The 7809-nt window shown below is 44.8% G+C and overlaps 1 protein-coding gene across 1 annotated transcript in view; it reads right to left on the bottom strand.

The window, feature by feature from the left end:
* EFCAB2 (EF-hand calcium binding domain 2) overlaps window positions 1-7809 on the bottom strand; it is an 81776-nt gene that overhangs the window by 13259 nt on the left and 60708 nt on the right. The window lies entirely within an intron of this gene.

Here is a 7809-nt window from a genome sequence, read left to right as displayed (position 1 = left end):
GGGGGCGCGGGGCGGGGGGGCTGCAATGGCCTGGATGACGTGGTGGAAGCGGAAGTGGTGAGAAGGGGTCGGTTTATAATCCGAAGGCAGAATCTGCTGGCGTATCACACGATAGATCTTTTTAAAGTCCAATTCTGCAATTTGTTTTTTAACTTGTAAGTTTAGTCCAGTTGTTCTTATGACTATTAATTAGTATCTTTACCTTTTGTTTTCTAAATCCCCTGATTTTTCTATGCTCCTTTTCAAGTTTCTGCCTTAACTTTGGATTGAGTGAATGCCCTTTAATTCTTTTATCCGCTTTATCAAGTTGGAAGTTACACATTCAATTTCTATTCTTTTTGTAGTTATCCTCAATATTTAAACATGCTTACTTACTTACTCAATCCAAAGTTTGTATCGCATCATGCATGTTATAACTGTCCACTTTTCTAGTTCTAACATTTAATAATGCTCTCTTTCAAAGCATTATTTAATGATATTTCATTTAAATTTATCTTACTTTTCTCTGGATTACGGCTGCTACTTTCTGTTGAATGATACGGAATTCTGGGTTAAGCGGGCAGAGTGCACATACGCATCTAACTGTACTCTCTCAAACTTCAAATTGCAGTAAAGAAATACTTTGTAAAACAATCATAAACCAACATAGAATAGGAAAGGATACAACAGCAATAAAATTTTGGAAGCTGGAAGGCAGATAGATGAGTGATAATGATCTAGAAGACCCGGAAAACTGAGCCTTGCAGTCAGCAGTGGGTAAAGAATTCTCAAAAAGCACCAACCAGTTGCTTCCGGAATGAGGGGTGAAAGAAGTAGGAGCTAAAATTAGGAGCGCTGGGGTAACATCTGTTTGAAAACGGAAGCCCTAAATCTCCTCTCAGTTTCTCCGATGGGTGGCTGCCACTCCCCAGCCCAGTGGAGATTTGTACTCTGGAGAGTGTAAAACTCTCTGAATGGACAGCCAGATGCTTCTGTCTCCCAGGCAGATGGGAAGGCTCTTTCCTGGGGCATCAAACCTACGCAAGAGGAAATTCTCAAGGACTGTGATGTTGGTGATTCCTAGATTACCCAAAGGTGAAGTTTAAAGGTGACAAGCTCCACACATGTGTTAGTTATGAGCTGACAGCCAAGGGTTATTTGAGGAAAGCTACTAATGAAAAGAAAGAGACCAAAACAGACACGAACATTAACTTGGAGAAAACAGATTATGCAAAGAGAAAAAATTTCAAATAAACTATCATATATATCTTCAGAGATATGCAACAAGAACAGGATACTATTTAGGAAGAAACATCAAAAGAACAAAAACAAGCAACTAGAAATTAAAAACACAACAGAAATGAGAAAGTGTGTGTGTGTGTGTGTGTGTGTGTGTGTGTGTGTGTGTGTGTGTGTGTAGAGAAAGGTCAAGAAGTCTGCCCAGGAGTAGAACTAAAAAGACAGAGATGGAAAACAGAACAGTGAAAAATGAGAAAATCGGACAACTAGTCCAGAGGCACACAAATGAATGAAGGGAGTTTCAAAAGCAAGAACAAAGAAAAAGAGCAGGTAGTTAGAAATCAACAAAATAATTACAAGAAAATTTCCTGGAACCAAAGGATATAAGCTGCCAGTTTGAAAGGCCCAGCAAGTACCTGACACATTTGATGAAAATGGACCCACGCCGAGGAAAATCACTATGACGTTTTAAACACTGGAGACAAAAGAAGATAGTCCAGGCTTCCAGAATGGGGGCCGGGGGTGGGGGAGGGAGGTTTCCATACACAGGACTGGAAATCAGAACGGAATTGCACTTCCTCGATAGCATCACAGAAGCATGAAGACAGGAGAAATGCCTCCAGAATTCTTAATGAAGACCTTGAACGTAGAACTCTATAACCAGCCAAACAAAGATTAGAATAGTCATTTTTGAACACTCGAAGTCTCAAAAAGTTTACCCCCAAAGCATTCTTTTTCAAGAAGCTACTCAGGAACGTGCCAAAATGCCCAAGAAACTATAAAGAAAACTTGGGATACAAAGAAATCCAACCTAGAAGAGGGAAAACAGAGATTCCCAGGAATAGCATCACAGAGACCCCGGAATGACAGCTGGCACTCTGAGGTAGAGGTCCACTGCTCCGTGTCAAAATAGTCTGACTAAAGAGATAGAAATGCTGAGAGGTACATTAGCACAATCTCTCCTGCTAGTGTATCGTCCTTTTATTCAAGGACAGAACTTAGGATAAGCCTGGCCTGGTTCTGATCCATCACTGACCTATCTTGCTGGTAATGCTTCTGCTCACTCTTCCATGTCCCACCGAAATCAAAATCGGGAAAAAACATGAGAACTAAATGTTAAACCAAGCTGTGTTCAGAGCCTACTAAGAGCTGCTGTCAGGCATGGGGCTGCCAGCAGAACAAAGGGAGTTTCCTGCTGGGACGACTAACAAACCATTTACCCACACCCGGGAAAGAAAAACAAGAAAATAGTGTCTTTAAATCCCATCCTACGCAAAATAAACCCAACCATTCATTCCCTAAGGCCAGGCCATGGGAAATCCATAGAACAAAGGCTGAGACGCTGGCACATCTTTCACACGCATACCCCTGTCCTTCACGCCGCATACCCATACCATCAAAGGAGAATAGGTAAGCAAAGTCTTTCAACTTCAATTCATAGAAACAGAATGGCATATAAACTGAATTCCCTGAATATTCAGGGCCCCTCTCAGTCCCTCCACTCTGACTTTGAGAGGAGACCACACTCCGTCGATGGAGCTCTGTTCCTCTAATAAACTTGCCTTTTGTCTCTAACTCTGGCAGACACTTGAATTCTTTCCTGAGCTCATTCGAGGACCCTCCTTCTCTGTTGGTGCAGGACTTGAGTCCCCACTCGGGAGGGATTCAGCCTGTCCTGCATCGCCGCTGCTTGGACCTGATAAGGACCTTCATCTTATGCCCGAGTTTTCTTCTTTGACCCATTCCTGAACACTAGAGGTAGCCACAGTGAGCTTAGAGGTAGAAAATACACAGCAACCGACTCTCTGTGATGATATTCTACTGGACAATTCAACACCCACTCTCTGTGATGATATTCTACTGGACAATTCAACAACACCTGGCTCACATTACAGCTCTCCCAGATGACAACTGCAGCAGCCATGAAAATGCACCTCTGAGATCTCCAGCTGCAGGAACCATAACTGAATGTCGTCTCCGGCCACCGTGTTTAAGCAAGGCCACACCTCTCACGTGCTCCCAGCCAATAACTGAGCGCAGTAGGGATACTAAAATAAGTGCCATTTCTGCAAGAAGCGGGGCTCTTCTGATGGGCGAGTTTGGACCAAGAACTCCCAGTCGCCTCGTTCTCTAGAACTGCTGCAGTCTAAGGCTTTCCCTAACTACCTTCTTCCCACCCTTCCCTTACTGTGACAGGGGTCAGAAATGCACTGCATTCTGATGGCTGGCCCGGCCTCACAGGTGTTTTCCCCAATTAATCTCTTGACATCCAATGTTTAGTGTTCGCTTCTCGGTAGCCAAAGTATCACGAGTGGTGCCAGGAGTGGTCTGAGAACACAGATGCAGGGTGGGGTAGCTTCCTTCACTACCACGTAGACAAAGAGGACGCAGTCCTGAGTGGTATTTGGGACACGGGCTCCGGCAGTTCATTGCTAAAGATATAACCAGCGGTGACCTGGGAAAACCCCAGGGATGAGGAACGCCCTCGCAGGTGCGATGATTCGGCACTTGAAAGGTGTGAGGGAGCACGGCCTGCAGAGCGGCGGAGCTGACTGTAAGTTGCACTGATGCCCTGCAGAAGACTAGGAGAAGCTGAGAGCCATGGCCAAGCACTTAAAGGCTAGACGTGGCAGCCGGAGCGCCTCTGGCAGCTTGCAAAGCCCTTGTCGACTGCGGTGAAAGAGCGGACTCAGGTGACTGATGAAACACGGTGGACGACTTCCGTAAAGGACAAGATAGTAAATACTTTAAGCTTTGTGGGGAATATTAGATCTTCATCACACACTCTTCTTTGTTTTTATAATTCATTAAAAATGTAAAACCCATTCTTAGCTCACAGGCTGTACAAACAGGTCTGTGGGCCATAGTTTGACACCCCTCAAATAAAAGATATGAAGGTTAGAATTGCACAGCCACGACAGGTATTTAAGGTCAGGGTCCTGGGTGCACTGAAGCATGAGATGGAGACAGCCGGAGGGCGACCCGAGGGTGCTGGCTGGGCAGATGCCCTGGACGAGCCAGCCTTGCACCCACCCTCGCCTGGCAGAAGGCAGCATTTCTGCTGTGCTGCAGAAGGTAACAGGTGTCCCCTCGGAACTGCCCCCAGCAACTCTCCTGGCAGGGAGACTGAACAGTGCGGTTAGCGGGGCTGGGCGAGTACTGGGTCTGATAAGGAAAGAGACTAAATACTGAAACAGCACAAGGCTTAGTGAGCCCGAGCCGGGAGCCGGAGCCGGGAGCCGGAGCCGGGGGAGTGCGCCTGAGGCTGGATGGGAGTTCGACCAAGGGGGCTGGAGGACGAGACTGCAAAAGCAAGAATTCATTGACTCCGGGCACCTTCTCAGGGCACAGGACCTAACGCCCTGGAAAAAGGGCAACAGAAGATGGGCGAACTTGCTGCTAAGGTGGCTCTTAGACACCTGGAATGAAGCAGAAAAGCTGAGCTGAGAAAAGGGATGTATCAGGAGTCAGCAGACCCACCAGAGGAGTACGTTCCGTGGGGGGCTCAGAGTAGGTCAGGAACGAGCGACTGCTGACGACAGGCACTCACAGATCTGGGCTGTTCGTGTCCATGAACGACACGCCAGCCGCCCACTGCCCACCCCCCTAGTAACAGAAGCCAGGCGAAGAGGTTTAACCACAGCAGCTCAGAGGCCGCGTAGAATGACCAGGAAGGCCGAAGGAATCGCAGAGATGGTTAACAGGGCAAGATATGCTCGGGGGCAAAACAGACGGGTCACCTGCAAGGGTTCTGTTTAACATCCATGAGGGGAACGGAGTTTTGCGCTCCCAAAACATGCTTTTTTGGGATACTGATTATTCTAAGCTAGTATTTTTAACAAAACAACAAACTCAAGAGAAGCCTAATACCTCCCCCTTTACCTGCCTAAAGGAATTCAGGTAGAAAACCTGTTTCAAGGGAGCTATCACCTCAGCTAACGGGATCTAAGTGTGGCCCACAGGGAGGATTCCCACACAGTCTGTTCATTAGACTCCCCACGGCGTCCCATTGCTCCTGGGTCCCCCAGCAAGAATCTGTTCACCACATGTCTGCTCCTTCTCATCTACCTGTGAACCCCTACCTTCTCTTTGAAGTCCCAGACCTCTGCCTCCCCCTCCTTAGCTCAGAACTACATATATAAGCCTCATCTGCCCGATCTGTCTTTGGGTCGCACATTCTCGTGGAACCCCCATAAGTACACACGTAGTAAATTTGGTTATTTTCTCCTGTTAATCTGTCTCGTGTCTATTTGCTTATTAGACCAGCCAGAAGAACTTAGAAGGGTAGAAGGAAAATTATTTTTCCTCTCCTACATCTATAACCAAAATAGGGCAAGAATGAAGGAGCAGGAGGCTGAGGATGGTCGCCCCCAAAAAGTCATAATCCCCTACTGAGTTCCTAAACCTGAGCCAATTTCCATATTAGGAACCCACTGACTGAAGTAGCATAAAGCTGTTCATGATACTCCTTCATTCTGTTTCCTCCCAGTGTTACTGAGGTGTAATCTATATGCAATAAAGTTTATTCGTTTCAGAGTATTAGTTTGAATTAATTTTCACAATTCTATAGTCAAGTAACCACCACCACAATCAAGACATAGAAAATTTCTTTTATTATAAACACTTAACTCATGCTCTTCTGTATTTGATCCCATCCGCTAGTTCATGTCCCCAGGTAACTATAAATCTGCTTTCTGACACTAGAGTTTTGTCCTTTTCTATAATTTTGCACATATGAAATGGTTAAAGACAAAATGAAACATTGGGCACCCAAACCCATGGGGCATTTTGGTAGAGAGCCACCGACAGAGCAAACAAATCCGAACACGCACTGAGTGCCCACCAAGTAACAGCTGACTCCTCGGAGTTGTTCGATTTAATTCTCATAAAAACACTGATATTGCTGCATTCCTTCGGCAGATGTGGACTCAGGCTTTGAAAGGTCAAGCAGCTCACCCAAGGCCATGCAGCTATAAGCGACAGCGTGGGATCTGAATCCAGAGCTCCTGACACTAGATGTGGTATTTGCTCTACTTTGCTGGACAAACCTATAGGTCGAGTTGGCAAACTTTTTCCGTAAAGAGCCCGATAGTAAATACTGAAGCTTTGCAAACCATATGGTCTCCGTCACAATGACTTAACTCCAGTCTTGCAGTGAAAAACGGCCATAGACAATCTATAAATGAGTCTAGCTATGTTCCACTGAAACTTAATTTACAAAAACAGGTTGAGAGCTGGATTTGGCCCAGGAGGTGTGGGTCCTTGACCTCTGCTACAGCTTAAAACTTATAAACAAACAATAAGGGACTAGGCTCTAAAAGCGTCTCCTTTTCTGACTCTCAGAGACATTTTTCATTACTGCTCCACTTACTCTACTGAATTATACAATAATTTTGATTTCACTGTAAATTCATCTTCTAGTCCCTATCTCTCAAACTGTCAACTTTCCTTGCCCTAACACAAATTCTAGCTTTCTCAATAAATACCTTAAGGCAATGATACTTTTTTATTTTTTTAATGTGAGCACCAATTCAGGAAAAGTCAGATTTGTTAGGTGAAGGGACTAAGAAGTACAAATTGGTGGCTAAGGAGCAGTCACAGAGACGTGAAGTGCAGCACAGGGACAGAGTCGATAATGTTGTAACGACTGTGCACAGTGCCCAGTGGGGACTAGATTCATCGTGCATCACTTCGTAAATTATTTAAATGTCTAACCACGATGCTGTACGCCTGAGACTAACATAAAATAATACTGAATGTCAACTCTAATGGAAAAATAAAAAAAATTTCAAAAGCATCTTCCTTCTACTCTTACTAAAAATAGCTTTATTGGATCCCAAGGTGGGAAAACATGTAAAGATCTCCCGTTTTATGGAACGTTTTAAATGCTAGTGAGAAACGTGTTGTTCTTAGTTACCAAGGTGCTAATATGCGGGCGACACGGTCACTGTGCCAGTCTCCACTCTTTAACTTTACACAGCGCTTCGGGATTCAAAAAATCATCTTCTTATATATTATCTCATTTACCTCTGAAGCCGGTTTTGAAATAGGCATTACTGCGGAGAAGCTGAAACTCACAGAGGCTAAGTGACTCGCCCGGTCACAATATCCTCTCTTCCAGGTATCACTGAACGAGTGAGTCCTGTGCAAGAAACAGGAACTAAACTCCCACTTCTTTGTCTTCCTCCCTTATTCGCTATGTTGATCCCTGTCCACCAACACCCATGTGCCTAGATAAGCATTTTTGAAAAAATCTTTCTTCTGGTGGTCGCCCAGGTAGTGTTTTCCCCCTTCAGGCTTCTGTTTTGTTGAACTGAAAGATGCACTTGAAATTAGATCAGGCACTTTTCTGGAAAACCGAACAGGGTTTGAAGCTCTCTGGTCTTGAGCTGCTCATCACTGCTGTATGCAATGTCTTGCCAGGGACTCAGCCACACTACCATGAATAATCATTTTTTAAAATTCTTAGGCTGCTTAGTCAATGTCAAGTTAGTTCTTATTATTTTATTTTGTTTACTACTTGCTCTGAAAGTTAGTTTTATTTTCCCAAATAAATATAAATTCCTTAGTCTCCAGTTCATCTATCCCCTT

Source organism: Pteropus alecto, unplaced genomic scaffold (assembly GCF_000325575.1).
Source record: "Pteropus alecto unplaced genomic scaffold, ASM32557v1 scaffold115, whole genome shotgun sequence".
In the NCBI taxonomy this organism is placed as follows: domain Eukaryota; kingdom Metazoa; phylum Chordata; class Mammalia; order Chiroptera; family Pteropodidae; genus Pteropus; species Pteropus alecto.
Note: the sequence above shows the minus strand (reverse complement) of the source record. Positions and strands in the feature narration are given on the sequence as shown.